The sequence below is a fragment of the Pleuronectes platessa genome, chromosome 7 (genome assembly GCF_947347685.1).
Source record: "Pleuronectes platessa chromosome 7, fPlePla1.1, whole genome shotgun sequence".
Lineage (NCBI taxonomy): Eukaryota > Metazoa > Chordata > Actinopteri > Pleuronectiformes > Pleuronectidae > Pleuronectes > Pleuronectes platessa.
Genome location: NC_070632.1, coordinates 14,520,663 through 14,537,522, shown reverse-complemented (window position 1 = coordinate 14,537,522; position 16,860 = coordinate 14,520,663). Strand labels below are relative to the sequence as shown.

General features: G+C 42.8%; 1 protein-coding gene across 2 annotated transcripts in view; it reads right to left on the bottom strand.

The window, feature by feature from the left end:
• otud7a (OTU deubiquitinase 7A) overlaps nt 1–16,082 on the bottom strand; it is a 40,751-nt gene extending 24,669 nt beyond the window's left edge. The window contains exon 1 of one of the 2 annotated variants that reach the window (XM_053427625.1): nt 15,945–16,082. The gene's annotated coding sequence lies outside the window, so the exon portion shown is untranslated. Of the gene's footprint in view, nt 1–4,613; nt 4,743–15,944 lie in introns of those variants that run through there. The other variant, XM_053427626.1, reaches the window with a different exon arrangement.
• Between the last annotated feature and the right edge of the window lie 778 nt (nt 16,083–16,860).

Here is a 16,860-nt window from a genome sequence, read left to right as displayed (position 1 = left end):
AACAGTGCTGGTTCAAAACACTGCATCATGAAATCCCAAAGTCTTAGATTGCATGTTAAATTAAAGAGTCTTCAAATTGTGAGTTAATTTAATAGCTATTCATTTTACCTTCAGATGCAGCCTTTAGCATCAGATTTGATGTCAATAAAATACCTGCTTAATATCTGTCAACTCAAATACATGTTGGTTTTCACAGACAGCCGATACAACCTGGATGCGAGGAGAAGGATTCAAATGGCACTATAGAGCAAATCAGGCCAACAAGTCCAAGACGTATAGAGATCAAAACCATAAATGATATTTCATGAACTATTCTCTGGTAAATTAGTACAAATTTCGATAAAAACCTTTGTCTGGATCAACGCCAAATTCAATGGGTTCTTCCTTTGCCAATGTCCCTCCCTCACTAAGTTTCAAAGCGTAATCCTGATATAAGCCAGACAAACAGACAATCAGAAATGAAAACATAATTTCCTCTGCCCGAGGAATGGGGAGGTGCTGGGTCTAACCCACTGAGTGGTGAAATGCAAATGATTTATTTATTGACCAATAGAAAGTCACATTAAAAATGCAGTTAGTTAGTTAAACATTCAACATCTCATCCTCTATGTAAACTTTATATCACAGGACAATAAACTGACCTTAGTGAATTCTTCAGATGAGGCTTTTTAGATGTTTAAATCTAATTTCCCTTTTTTAATTTAAAATACAGTATCTCTTCTGAACCTGTGGAACAATTAATCCAGCTTCAAAATACAGCAGCTCAAAACAAACTACAATTCAATACAAAATCACCCCTACACACTATGCATAGTAATACTTCCCAGCAGCTCCACGCCCACTACTCTTATTTTCTCTTAAGCATAGTTAGAAGTGTCACTACTTTAAACGGCAAGTTGTAAACCAGTTGGCTGATTAAAAAGTGTGACTCGATAAAGCTTGATGAGGGATTCGACTCCTTGACATTTCAGAGCGCCACGCATACAAACACAGGAAGAATGATGCACAGTTTCTTCCTCACAGACAGATGCTTATTTGTCATTTAATACAGAATCTCTTCTCCACGCAAATGTGCCACAGGCTGTATTTCCATGATGTGAACGTACGTATGGAGCAGTTGGACCGTAATAGGATGAGTTATAGCAGAGATAATTGTCTCCATAGTGAGCGGTGATCGCCCACATGCGAGGCCGCTATACACGGCAAGCAGGTGGGAGGTGAATATACTGTACAAACACTTTCACTCTACTCTTTGGACTGCAGCTCCCCCACAGCTGGAGAATGGTCATGAAGTAAATCCTATAGAGTATCATATACATCTGGAGTTAAAAGCTTTCAATACCTGGTTGTATTTTGGCTTTTGGTGAAAACAATAAAAGGGATACAGTTTGGGAAAACTGTTACTGAAGTATTAATCAATCAATCAATCAATCAATCAATCAAATGTTATTTGTATAGCCCATATTCACAAATTACAATTCGTCTCATAGGGCTTTAACAGGGTGTGACATCCTCTGTCCTTAACCCTCAGCAAGAGTAAGGAAAAACTACTAATGACCCTTTTAACAGGGTAAAAATACATAGAAACCTCAGAGAGAGCCACATGTGAAGGATCCCTCTCCCAGGACGGACAGAAGTGCAATAGATGCCACGTGCAGGAAAACATCATCAAGATTAAAGTTTTTAGCAACATTGATGAGGGTAAACATCCCGAAGGATAACCCCAACATGGCATGCCAAGCAGTCCTGCTGCATCACAGTCCATGGTCAGCAACCAGCAGGACCACGATCCACGATCCAGACCAGACGCCACTCCAGTCCTCAGTCACCGTCCACCGCCGCCCACCAGGACCCACCACAAGCCGTGGTCCTGGTCCACCGCCCGTACCCAATGTGATGATGAGGGTAAGGGAGACAATCTCTTACTGAATACAAAGTAAACCCTGTCACGATAAAGGTGTCTGATCACGCCGCTCCCCCGCTGCAAGACCATCTTGACTTGACACAGTGTAAAATGTATTAGTCTGATGATGGCGGACGAATTGTAACTTTTTATAAAGACTGGATGTCACACTGTGCGAGCAGCTGCTGAATCTGCCAGTGGCAGAACATCTGGTGTCAGCCTCCAACCCACCTCCTGCCAGGAGGAGAGGAGTGGATGGGAGGTGAGGAGAGGAGGAGAGGAGGAGAGGAGGAGAGGAGGAGAGGAGGAGAGGAGGAGAGGAGGCCAGGCTTTATCTTTGATGGGCCAATTTGATTTAGCCAATTTGTTGTTCATGAACACATCTGCTTATCTTCATAGTATCTAATCGTATTTGTATGATGAAAACATAACTCACCAAAAACTGAAAGGTTAAAACATGTTTTAAGCGACAATTTTAATGGCGGTGCTTATGGACAGGAGCAGTATGGAGGCATTTCATGTTTTTTGGGGCCACATCCGCCATTTTACCAATACTGATATATCAGCCATTGCAGATGTTTAAAAAAAATGGTAGTGAAGATGTTGTCATCCAACGCTTAAGAAATGATATTGAAGTTTGATATTTTACAATTTAACCATCAACTTAATTATAAATAACTATAGATGGAAAGGGAGAGATGGTGGACTAGTGGCAGAAAGTTGGGCTGTGGGCAGGAAATCCAACGGTGGTCTCTGGTTCTAATCCACGGAGTGACAACAAAAGCAACATACCTGGATGGACAACACCTCGATCTGTGCCACACTGTCAAAGTACCTACCCCAACCCACTGTGTATGTGCCCCTGAGCAAGGCACCTTGCTCCCCGGGGCACCGTGCATGGCTGCCCACTGCTCTGTGTGTCCTCCTGTGTACACCAGATGGGTCATAGCAGAAAACAAATTTCCCCCCTTGCACACCCGAGTGTGTGTGTGCATGTGTATGGGACAATAAATGTATCTTGTATCTTGTAAATGACATACATATCTAGAACAGCACTCAGTACAGTACCCTTTATGAAACAACGTTTAAATTCATGAGCTCTGGATTTTTATTTGGCTCTGCATCAAACACTCATACATTTCAGTCCCCTAATCCTGGAAGAAAATTTCATCAAGATCCAGAAACTATTCTCTTAGAAATCAAGGGAAAGGTTAAAAAACAAACTCTGACTATGAAGTGAATTAAAACATCTTGGATCAGCAGCCTGATCCAAACCGGCACCAAAATCGAATGATTTCTCACTTGGGTGATGTCCTACTCCTTCACAAAATTTCATGGAAAAACAAAACTGTTCTCTAGTTTTTACCAAATCCTGATAACAAATAAACAAAACAAAATTTCCCCAGTGGAGGTAGAAACTAAATGCATATATTTTCTGCATTGTTTATTCTGTAAAATAAAACTTTCATATTGGTGCATGTCAGCAAGCATAAATGCAGATAATGTTATCTGTGGCTCAGATTGGCTGATAAATTGTTCAGGCTTGACTAAATATTTGAATAAGATCGCTAATCTCATTGAATGATTCAATGCATCCTGCTTTTTGAGGACTAACTCTCTTCAGAGCTCCAGTGGAGCAGGTGGCAACAATCCAAAGTGTCAACAGGACGTCTGCGACCTGAAACCTGAGCCCGGTTTACAAAATAGTGGCAAAAGACTTGTTCTGCAAGGGATGGACATACGATGCAGGCTTGTGGTTAAACACAAATGAAGTTCCTGAAACCTCAAAGAGTCCTGATCCTTCCTGCGTTGGACAGAATATTTTGGATTCTTCAACCCGAGCATGGACTAAAATCTCAACAAATGGGGTCAAATGGGGCTTCACTGCCAGTGTGTGAGCTGAGCTGCAGTTGGAGGGGCCAAGCACCATCAGCCTGAAAGTGCTAGGCTCAACATCCTGTATGAAATGTGTGAGAACATAAACATGCATGTGTGTGTGTGTGTGTGTGTGTGTGTCAGTGTGTGTGTGAGTGTGTGTGTGTGTGTGTAAAAAGCTCTCCACCCCATTCAGTGTGCCCTTGGTGTATTTACCAATCTCACAGCTAGCAGAGCGAGTGCTTCTACCAAGGACTGCCAAAACACTGAAGACAGCTAATAAAAGATGTGATTCATTATTATCCAGAACTTATTCACATGCCTGTGTACAGCAAAATGTCAACCCACTCTCTCAGTTATGGCCAGAGGGTAAAAAAACTGCCTGTTTTTTCCTACAACAATAGAAGCAGCGCTGCTAATTTAATGGAAACACTAAAACCACACAACAGTTTCTGAACGGCGTTGATGCACAGCTATTATCAACCTACTAATTCCACAACCATCCGTCTGTCAGTCTTTCCCACATATCTCGCAAACCGTTCACCAAATTGACACTTGGCATATTTAAAAATGCCTGAGGAAGTTCAGTGTCAAATTCCGTTTGATTTGAACATTAGATACCTTCAATATTAATAAAGATTTGAATAAACAAGCGGCCGGCGCTGTGTAGCAGTCAGAGGGGGGGAGCGGGGTAGTGTGTCAGTCTGTGAACCGAGTTGAACATGTCTTCTTCAATGTCCGGAGATAAACAACTAGCTGGTTGGCAACTGGCAGCCAGTAGCCCTTAATATCTGTCCCGCCAGATCATTTCAATAATTTGAATTCTTATACTCACCATGTCGGACTGACACAGACATTCATGGGAGTCGCTGGTGCTGATCTCCGGCATGTCAACAAAATTCATAAAATCACTTCCTCCTCGTTGCAATTCATTTTCAAAGTGAAAGCACACGATTCGTTTTTGCGGCAGCTGTGCTCTACACCGAGTGGAGTAAGAGAGCTTTTATTAGAGATCTGAAGATTGTGTCAGCTGTTTAACAGACTCTGAAAAAGCTGACATGCAGTGTATGAAAAAAGAACACCAGTTACATAAATCAAGCTTATATGCAAACCACAAATGTGAACAGTAATAAAGCAGATTCAATTTCATTTGATTAAAAAGCTTGACCAGGAGGGATGAACTCATGAAAAGCTATCGAACTTCACTCTGCACCATGGACTGTTTATAAAGAGCTGTGCACACAAACAATAAAAAAGTGACAATTCTGAAGTAGCTCCGGAGCAATAATGCAGGACAAGACAACAGCCCATTCCAAACAGGCTTGTTTACAACAACCACTGCACTAGTTGAGGTAGTCCAATGAATAAAGGCAGAAACAATGGAAAACACTATTAAATAATATATTAGACTTTTAGGGTAATTGCACGTTACAAAAGAAATGAGCACAATTCCAGTCAGACTGATTTTTCCTTTCCACCTTGCATCAGTAGTGAATAATCAACACAATCCATTAGCATGCTTCATCACACAGCACACTTAACTGGCATGGTAAATTCATGTAATGGGATATCATAATGTCTCAGCAAACTACACACTAAGCACTTCCACTATTTCAAAGTCCCTGCTTGAGAGCACAAGATTCAATCAGAGAATTTGTGTGGAGAGTTGACGTACCACTTGCTATTCAGGTTTCATATCAGTCAGCCAACCTCAATCTTTGTCCTTCCTCCTCCTCCTCCTCCTCCTCCTCCTCCTGCAGCCACAACGGTAAGCTTGTATTTATGGTGATTGTGTACGTGCATCACTAGTTACATGTGGCAGCAATCGTTTGCATGCAGTAACCAGATGCTAGACAATATGATCGGCAGCGACGTGTTTCAATCAGTGCCTGGGGCAACATGTTCATGCTGGGGCTCTTCAGGGTCATCAAGTTCAGCCATTTGGATTTTTGAGAGCTCCATCTCTGTCTGTCTGTCTGTCTCCAATAACCATCTTGGAGTGTAGAGACTCCCTCCATTATGCTCTACTCACCAGTGAGACGTTCCCTGACTTCAGAGCCCACAGAAAGGAATTTACTTGGTGTGAAAAATCAAACGCAGGGTCCCACTTAAGAAACGAGAAAATGGAGAGATCGACTGCGAGAAAGTAAACAAGTTGGAAGGAGTGACTAGGTTGCATATCACTGATACACCAACCACTCCTGGCTAACGCAAGAGAGCCAGTGTAATACTCAGAAGTCTTGACCTCTAGACAGCATCTGTAATAAAGCTGTGCACAAACACTCACATACTTTTTCTTTGACTCTCTTATTCTCCGCTAAACTTAAAAGAAGCCCAGCTTCTGTGCAGCAGCCTTCCACATGCTGTGGGAAAGATGCTGCTGGAGGCATTAATGTCACTTTACATCTCATTGCTGCACTGCACACTGCCAGCACAGCAGTGCACGGAGTGGAGGGTTGTTGTCAATTTGCTCTAAATGCATCATCACATTAATATTTGAGGTAAACTTTGATAAACGCTGCAGTGGAAGGCACAAGCAGCCTGTGTATCTGAGAGACACTGCTGTTTCAAGAAAACTTTCCATTTTAGTTTAAGGAGACATATATAGGTCAATCATTTTAATTTGAAAATGTTCCGAAAACAATCACTAACCTCATACAGGCAATTGCAGCAGCTCCTCTTTTCAGACTCCATCTGAAATGGTTAGATTCTGTCTCTTTAAGCCCCCCCACCCTCCCGATAATGCCCATTCTCCTATGATTGGCCAGCTGGCCCACTCTGTTGTGATTGGCCAACTGCGTCAGCCTCTATCTTACTTCACCTAGCTTTGTCCGGAGGCGTGTCAGACTAGCTGCTAGGCGTGCATTATGCAAATGTACGGAAGTAAGGTCCAGACTGCTGACAAGGGGTTTGGGGAGCTTCAGGAACAGGGTTTTGTGTGGGAGAGATGAGCTCCCTTTACCACAGACTTTGGGCTGGTAATCTTTGCAGACTTAATAACACACTAGAGGAATAAGAAAAGCCACAAATAAAACATAAACCGTCTCTATTAAAAAAGTGAAAAAGTCCAGCCTATGAACCACATGAATCAGCAATAATGTTAATTTACCAACAGAGCCATAACTTTTACTGCTTTACCTGTGGTTTCAATTATTTACAGACACAGTCATTAGTTAGAAATGACAGGAAAGTTATCACCTCTAAAAAACGTGTTTTCACAACAAGTAATACATTATTTTAGCAAAGTAACGGTTCCTGTCTGATCTGACTGTCGAGTCAAACCTCTGGTTCAAACAGATCCGCAGACACAGCTCATCTGTGTTTGCAGCATGCACCCAAACAAAGAGCGGGTTGCTGAAGGGCACAGAAGAAGATCATAACCCCTTAAAATGTCAATCCCTCCAGCCCCCTACCACAGCGGGCAATGCCCCTTTTCCCGACTGGGCCCTTTCGGCAGAGTGCCACAAGCTGTCAGCTGTGACCGCAGACTGAGGCCTTACCAAAGCAGAGGGTTCCTGACTTTCTGTTGGTTTGAAGCTGATGCTATAGAGAGTGAAAACTGTGAATACATCCTTTGCAGCCATAGGTATATTAAAAGCGAGTGTAAGAATAGAAGAGACATAGGGAACTGCTTGTTTTCTGAATCTGTATGTTCTGATCCCACGTGAGATTAGCACAGCAACTAGCTGAAGCCAGCTGGTGTTTCCTATGTGAGTTTGTGCTGAGGGAGGGTGTCCTCTCAAGTGACAAACACACAATGTGCATCCACTGATTTTACGTCTTGCACAACACTGTTTTGGATACACACAAAACGATTACTGCGTGTATCAGAAGAGAAACTGTGTGTAAGTGACGTCATGTTTCACTTGTTTGAGATTACCACTTAACTGAAATGTATGCATGCCACTTTAACAGTGTAGTTCTGGTTTGTTACTGAGGATTCAGAGGCCATCATTTTCAATAACGCTGTAAAGGTCTATATCCTTGCACATTAACAGATGTTACTGACAATAACGTTTTTTGTCCACCTCTTCGCTGTCTTCGTATTTTTAAAATACAAAACCCATCCAGATGTGTGCCGCTGCCGCCGCTGCTCCAGTTCTGTTTTATGTCCCTTGCGAGGCCAGATCTCATTGTGCAAGAAGGACGACCACGACAGACCAACAGTTAAAGAGCGCCGATCTGATACCACTGCAGTAAAAGCTTAATGAATCCACAGGTAAAGGCCATAGACTGTGAAAGGTGTACGATGAAAGACTGATCTCAGGATTTTATGAATCGATGCAGAAACATTTAAATCAACATCCTAGCCTGATAGCATAGAAGGTTATAATGTCTTCTCTCAGAGATGAAATACACAGACACACACACACACACACTCACACACACACACACACACACACACTCACAACCACATCTTGGTGAGCTTAGCGGCTAAGCAGTACTTGTGCTCTTGTCAACCTGATTATTTCATTTTGCTATCCAGAAAAAGTACAGGACAATAGCATTTAGAGTAAAGCAGTGCACAGTGTCATGTCAGCAAGATTTCTCCCAGTGGCTGCTTTGAACAAGCATCCGAAATGTAAAGAAATAATTGTATTAAGGTGAAACTCTGCTTTAGTCACAGAACATTCAGAATGTCCTAAACTACCTGTATCGTCCAGCATGGCACCACTGATGGATCGATTCTGTGTGTGGGTGCTTGCATGTTTGTGTGTGTGTGTGTGTGTGTGTGTACATTCAAGTAGGTGGAGAAAGCAATATTATGGAGTTTCTCTCCTATTGTTATTCAACAGCCTGGCTTTTCATTTTGAGAGCATTATTTCTTCATTTCACGCTCACATTTCGCAGTGCCATCCCTCAAAACGCTGCCCTCTCTTCTAAACAGCAGCCACTCGCGTGCAAATATGCTCTGCTCCTGCTCAACATTGTTTTTCTGCTCTCACATATCCAGCTGCTTGGACAAATGTCCTGCGATTCAGTTTGAGTCCTTATCCCCTATGCTCAGGCTGCTTCAATGCACTTGAGCAACTCCTGTCCATCAGAATGGCAGGTATGACACTGACCAATAAAATCCTTTTTGTTGGTCGGTGGTCAGCCCCATTGAGACATCATGACAGCGTTTCCCACAGAATTTATTCAATCTATAGTGGTAACAGGGGTGCACATGCACGAAGGTCACTTTCACGCCCGACAGATTCCGAATGACAGCTCCACAAACGTACGAGTGAAAGATAAGTTCTCGGATGATAAAAAAGAACTGCATTGCATGCCACAACTGCGGCTGCAACAATGAGGTCTGACTGCGTGGACAATAAAAATGTTATGGGTAGGGACCATAGCGTGAGCATGCAGTAGCTCGTGGTAAAAAAACGACAGCATGTGTGAGCATAAGGCAAATAGCGGTGCCCACAAGTTTTAGATCTCTAATGTTATGATGAGAAGTGTAAAAAAAATGTTGGTTTATTATGAAACTGAGGTCGAACAAACACGAATATGACAGGCCGCCACATTATAGATAATTAATGGGAAACACTGCATAATGTTCTGCGAAAACAATCCTCAGTTGCTAGTGATGGAGCTGCAATGCCCTCCCACACACCTGCCCACTACTTTGCTAAGGAAAAAAAAAAATCAATAAAAACATTATTCTATTTAAAGTTAGGGCAAGATGTATATTTGAATACATTTTGCACACAATAAACCTATTTTATTGTCTCCCAACTGTATCTGTCACATGACTATTTCATGATCGAGTGCTCAACATGTGAATGTTTACTGCGGTCGCTCCTGATCCTGAGGCGCATTGCCATTGAAAAATGGCCTCAAGAGTGTTTTCTCAGAACATAATGAATGCATAAGGACCTCAATGAAGCTGACCTCTGACCTTTGACCTCTAAATTACAATCAGTTCCTCCTTGAGTCCAAATTAATGTTTGTGCCACATGACATAAAACTATGTGTTCCCAATATATCGCAATCACAAGAAGGGGACGGAGAGACGGACGGATGGACAACCACAAACTCCAACCCAGACTCCAAGCGCTTCCTGCATTTCACTGTGGTCACTTTTGCGGAAGGAGCAGCAACAAGCTAACGTTAGATGTGGAGCTCATGCTAACTAGGAATTTGATGCCTGCGTCTTTTATTCCCATTACCTATAGCCACAATGGATTTCCCATCCATCCATTATCTATACCCTTTATCCTCTGAGGGTGGAGGGGGAGCTGAAGCCAAACCTAGTGACATGAGGTGAGAGGTTGGGTACACCCTGGACAGGTCCACAGCATATAGCATTCACACCTACGGTTAATGTAAAGTCTTGAATTGACCTAACCCCAATCTGCAAGTTTTTGGACTGTGGGTGGAAGCCGGAGTACCTGCAGAAAACCTACACAGACAGAAAGACCCCGACCAAACTGTTATTAAAATCAAGAACCTACTTGCTGTGAGGCAATAGTGCTTAAGACTGCACCACCATGCCGCCTACCATTGATTTTGAAGCCCTAAAACAACCAACATATTTCAGAAGGTAATGGAGCTAAAATCCACAAAGGTATCCCACACAAACTTTTGCATCGGCCTCTCGGAAAACCAAAAATCCTCACTCTAAGTAACTTTGCTGGATGCATGTTCTCCAAGCTTGGTTTAAGTGCACCCACAAGGAGGGCATTCAGTGGGCGGGGGTGCAATGTGGAGGAGAGATGTGTCATACCCAGACAGTAACTGACATCTGACAGATTATGTTGTGGTGACTGATGATGCGAGCATGCAAAATGTTTCCCCTTCATCGTTCAAAGGATTTCCACGATCGGAATGTGTTTTACAACCAACAGGGATGTTTCCCCGTACAGTCTGTGATCTGATTTCCATTTTTACAGAAATAGATTTTCCTCAAATCAAACATTTACAATAGCATAAATCTGGACAGTCCGTACCCACAGATGTTAATGCGAGTGTGAAAGGTTGCTTGTCTCTGTATGTCAGCCCTGTGTTGGGCTGGCGACATGTCTAGGGTGTACCCCATCTCTCACCCAATGTCAGCTGGGATTGTATCCAGCTCCCCTACGATCATCAAAGGATGAGCACTATACCTGTAGATCATGGATGGATGGATGCTCTAAATCTCATTGTGGTGCTTTTAATGTAAGGGCTGGAGTTCCAGTAGCTACTTCAGCTGTTTGCAGACTTCGGAGACCTTTCTGTGCTTAAAGGGATGGTTCACTGAAAAATGATACTTCCGGTAGTGGAACTTTAGGCTTAAAACATGGTGTAAATGATGCCGTTCGAATTGAATATGAATACCGGGGCATGCAGACACTTGGATGACACCACACGAGCAGTATAGAGGCATGTTGTTTTTTGTCTCTGTTGTTTATTACGTCTGAAGAAGGGGTAACTTTGGCTGCAGCACTGTTTACCCCTGAGACTTCTAAATTGTTATGTGGAATCAAACACTTCACCCAGTCCTCCATCAGCATAGTGGTGAGTAGATAATGAGTGGAATTTCATTTTTTCGGGACACTATCCCTTTAACTGCACTTGCTGTTACAACTAGTGACAACAGCCAATGACGTGTATAAACCAGGACTGAAACCTTTAGGCCCATTATCAGACATGAACTCTGGAGAAAGTCCACACAACTGGGAAGGGACTTTTTTTCAGATCTTTTCGTTCAGATATTAAGAAAGCAGCAGGAGATGCTCGGGCCAGATACGTTCAAAACAACAGGAAAATCTAGTAGAGCATGCAGGAAGGGAGTGTATAAACTGCACTGTGGAAATTATATTTTCACCAAAACCTATCAAGTGTCGTTGTCTGTCTAATTTGTTGGTTTCTTCTACATGTATGACACCTCTCTTCCATCCTGACACATTTGTTTTCATTTCATTTTTTCCAGTTTTGTGTCTATCGACTGTTAGAAATGTCATCAACATGTTCACTTGCTCTGTGGATGAATGTTGTGGGAAAAAGTGCTTCATAAATGTGTGATTAAAATAAATGTACTAAATGTATACAACAGTTTCACTGCTAACAGGGAGCAACTTGAAAAAAGGTTCCCTGCAAAACTTCACAAGATAAATATAGTCCACAAAACCAACTGTACTTCGTGGCCCTCTTAAGTCACCTCACATCTCTTCTTCATTTCACCAGAAAGGAGACAACAAAAATGATAGATTCATTACTAGTTGATGGAAAGGGCAAAATAACTTCCCATTATTACATAAATGCATGTTTTCTTGAGATATTTGATGAGAAGTGTGGAGTAAAAATGAAAGAAAGTGCAGTGACAGTGTGAGACAGCACAGCATTCACTTTCTCTACTCAAGGAAATGAATGACGTAGAAGGCGAGCTGAACAGCTCTACTGATCTTCCTTTTTCCACGACGTGCCTAAGCTGCATTTCCTTTTTAAAATCTCCTGAAACAAAAATAAACTGCAAGACAAAATGGAGTTACATCGAGTTAAGTTTCCAACCATCTCAGCTGGGTTTTGAAAAGAAGACGAGGCCTGACCTCCTTCCCTGAATGAATGAAAATGACCTACACAGTGGACCCGCATGAATCTAAATTGAGTCACCAAGGGTATCCTGTTCAACAGAGTTCTGTTTGATTTAAAAACTTCTCCCTTGCTGATTGGGGACCGGACAGGGGATGGCTGTGCCCACTGGGCCTTGAGGGGAGAACGTCACAATGGCGTCTGAAGCAGCCAGCCTGAGTCTAGACTGAGCATCAGACGAGCAGAGCAACACACGTTCAGTCAGGTGCAGGAGGTGAAGACACACACATTTGTGCACATATGCAGACCATGGCTGTCACAAACCAACACACAATCTGTGGATTTTCATTGTGAGTAATTCAAAGACGTTTCGATAGCATTTTCACTTCCCAATACCAATACCGAAAACTGGACTTTGTGTTTTGGTCAATAACGAGAGCTGATCCCATACCAGTGCATTCAAAATAATATCTTATATGATACAATGTATTTTAACAGCTGCATGCTTTAGGGAAGTGATGATTGTTATCATTGTTATTTGGCCTCATGGCTCAGGCTAAACCCTTTGAAAAAAAAATTCATACAGAGAATGTATGTCATAGAGGTTATTTTAGTATCTAGTTTCACAGTCATTACTGATTATATAGTTTTCAAGAGAAAATCCTCACATGACATTAAAGTTTTAGCTGCTCAAGAGAAGCAAAGCACATCGTAGTGATATTTAAAAAATCCTACATAAATTATAATCCAATGGTTTTCAGCTGTGTGTTACACTGGTATGTGTCTGTCTCAGCATCTGAATTATACAACCTGATCTTCAGGTATGAAATGAGGATGACCAGACTGGGCTCCGAGAGGTTCTTCACCAACCTCTGAAATCCAACAGCAGCTTTTATGCATCAACGCTGAAGCCTTAAAACGGACGTATGCTTTAGGACAACTGTATTAATAAACGTTCCTTTCAGTAAAACAATATTAAAAGGTCTTTGTTGCAGGTCTCTGCTTGATTGACAGTTGTCACAGCCTCTCACAGTCAGCCACACTGGTTGCCCCTTCTTTATCCCACCTCAGCCTTCCCTAGAACTATACCCATCCGTTTAACTAAAACCATCTCTGTCCACAAAAGCTTTTTGGCTCTGTATCCATTTTAATCTAGGTCCATGCCTGAAAACGGATATCACGTGACCACTCACCTAACATACACAGGCATTTGGTTGTTAGTGTTAGAGTATACAAACAAATAATAGATTGTGTCCTCCGCATGTAAGCATTTGTATCATTGAAAAATGCACAACAGCTGTTGGCAAAGACAACAGGGTCTGCAACCTGTAGCTGAATGTCCATGTTGCGTTCTACACTGGTTGCCGAGGCTATTTATGATTGTTTTCCTCCGGAAGGGGTCACGTGATAGGAGCCTGACGAATCAACTAAGGCACGTCGTTATCAAAAGACCCAATCAGCAAGCTGTGGTGAGTGTGTAGGTCATCGTTTCCTTATAAATGCTCGTTCAGATTATAACATATGACCTAGGTAACGTCTAGTCATCCAAATAAGACAATGGTCACAAGCCACAGGGAGACCCCCTCTGCTCCACTCCTGCAACTCACATATCAAAATACGACAAATAGAAACACAAGCTCAAGCCTTGAAGATAAACACTGTCAAATCCAGCTTTACTATAAAAAAGTCCATAAATCATTGTTAGATGGTTTCTGCAGTCAATGTATTAAAGCCTGTCTGTGGCTGCAGTCTGAAAGGGAATACTGGTGTAGGGATTTATTACATCTTTATGGTGCAAGGTTTACAACTACATTTGTCTGTGATTTGGAGGTGCAGATTCATATTTCCATTCAAACGCAAATTTGAGAATGGGTTTGCTCAATGCCTGTGACCACCACAGTGCAGTGACTCTGGGAAGGTGACCTGTCGCCCCTCCACCCTCGTCTAATTTGATGTGTGCATGAGAGGAGCCCCTCCGCCTGCCTCCATGGCCTCTAGCTGACCTCCCTCTGCCTGCAGACAGAACACTTAACATTGCTTCCCCACCTGTAGAGATGTCTGAGGAACAGGGCCAACTTCAAAGCCCTGCAGTGATTGGGCCGTGATTACCACGGGGCACTTGACTTGTTTGGTCTCCTCTGAAGGACTAAACTTTGGAGGAATCAGGCATGGAGATGTGGAATTCCTCCGAAAGGAAATAGGAGATTTAATCCCCCTTCACAGGTGCATTTCGGGATCCGGGTGATTTATTTTGATCGTTCCTTGAGATCCCTGAGTAATGCATCAGTGGAAAAACGTGAACAAATGTGAACTGAAAATGTTTCGATTACTCAATCTTTTTTTCTCCCCTTTTCTTCAATGAAAGTCTATGAGCGTAATTTCTCTGCAATTGCACAGATGTTTGCACAGGATTGTCCTTTTGCAGCAATTGAAAATAGTTCAATAAAGCGACACTGCTGCAGTGACATGAAAGCCCAACTGAGTTCAACAACAACCGTCATCTCTGCTCTGCTTTTCTGCAGCTAAATACCAGTGACAGGAACAGAATTCACTGTGGTAACTGATCAGGAGCCAAGTGCCCTCTCCCCAGTGCCTTCCTGCACCGGAGCCCTCTGTGGAGCTGGCATGGCTCGGCTCATCCAGGCCATGCCAGGGGCCTGGCAGCCACGGGCCCTTCTTTGTAGCTCTGCCCTGTCTATTGGAGCCTTCTCCAAATTAGACTCGACAACTGTCGGCTGCCCGTCTCAAAGACCCAAGCAGAGACTTTAGACAGGGGCAATAGGTGGACTGAATAAGTTGTGTGGTTAACACAGCCGACAAGCTGATTTGATGTAAATCACCAACAAAAGACCCAAAAGAAACCGAGAGAGACATCACTGGTGTTATAACCAGTTCAAATATAAGCTGATATTCCTGACAAACACGGATTTATTATGTCGATATAAATAAGGCTGGAGTCCAAAATTAGAGCCTTTGCAACACAAACACAATCGGGAGATACTGTGAACCAGGCCAGCATTATGAGAATGAAATCAGATAGAGGCTTTTGTGAGGCTTCCTACATTTGAACAGGAACAGATAGGTGATGGAGACACTGCTGAGATTTACTCAAACATGCATGATTTCCTCTCCAGCTACATGTGAAGCCATCTGGCCCAAAATACACTGTGATGATTAATATTCCATATCTGTAAAGAGAACTACAGCCCCCACAGCCTCAATAAGCTGAAAGGGACATTTGGGGGGGGGGGGGGGGGGGGGGGGGGGGGATGCTACCACACATCTTAAATATATATACACTACATCACAAAGGTCTGTGACTAAGCATACAGATACTGGAACACATCCATGTTTTACAGCATATAAGCGCACGTCTCACCAGAAACCGTCGATGAGATGATTTTTGGCCTCGATGTTTTCTTTGCCTTCGACCCAAATCACAGGTCTTCGCACGGAAGCTGAAGTTGAATTGCATCGAGGCACGTACACGCTGAGAGAGCCAGGTGCACCTGTCTGCAGCGGCAGCCTATTGTGTCCACTGTCCACTGAGCCATGCATCAGCCTGTCGTGTGTGTGTGTGTTTGCGTGTGACTGTGTGTGTGTGTGTGTGCGTGCGTGGGAAAATAAAATAAAGAAGTGTATTTCTAAAAGCAGGTCGGTGCCTTACCGTGCTGTTTTCACTCATTGCTCCCCATCGTAGCGTTTTCAGTCCAGACCTCTGACGAACCGTTAATTCCTACCTCTCTCTCTCCTCTCTCTCTCTCCTCTTTCTCTCTCTCGCTCATCCCCATGTCATATTTCTCCGCTGCAGCAGAACAAAGCCACGCCCCCTCCAACAGCCACGGCCGCGTGACGTCAGCCGGTGCACACGCCCTCCCATTGACGTGCAGTTGGAAGCCGCTAGAGGCCGCTGTGACTGATAAAAGACAAGAAAAAGTGCACACACAGAGTAAAGAGCCCAGAGCCCATTGATACATCTCTAATGTTTTATATTTTCACGTGAAGACCTGGACAAAATTCAAAATTTTTGAAATAAAGAAACGTAGAGGGTTTTTTTAAGCTTCTGCACTTATTTCTCAGGCATAGAAAATACACTATATCACAAAATAAATCAGTTACTGCAGTCAGTGCGGTTCCCCATTCCAACCTGTATATTCATTTCCCCCAGTTGTTATATGGTTTTACAAATGTTACAGTTTTTATGTCTATTTTCTTTTCCAGTTGTTATGGGGTTTAGGTGTTATGGTTTTCCAAGTGCTATAGTTTCAATGTTTTGTTTTCCTGTTGTTAAGTTTTTAAGTGTTTTCAGTGTTTTTCTGTCTTTCGTGGTTTTCCATGGGATTTGGTTTTCTAGGTGTGTTGTCTTGTCAGTTGTTATAGATTAGCAGGAAGCATGTTTGTCCCTGGTGTTTTGGGTTACCAGGTGTATTGGTTTCCAAGTGTTTTTATATGTTGTGTTTTTTTCCAGGTGTCTTGGTTTTCCCAGTGTGTTGGTTTTCCAGGTGTTTTACATTTCCAGGTTTGTTGGTTTTACATTTGTGTTGGTTTTCCAGGTGTGTTACATTTCCAGGTTTGTTGGTTTT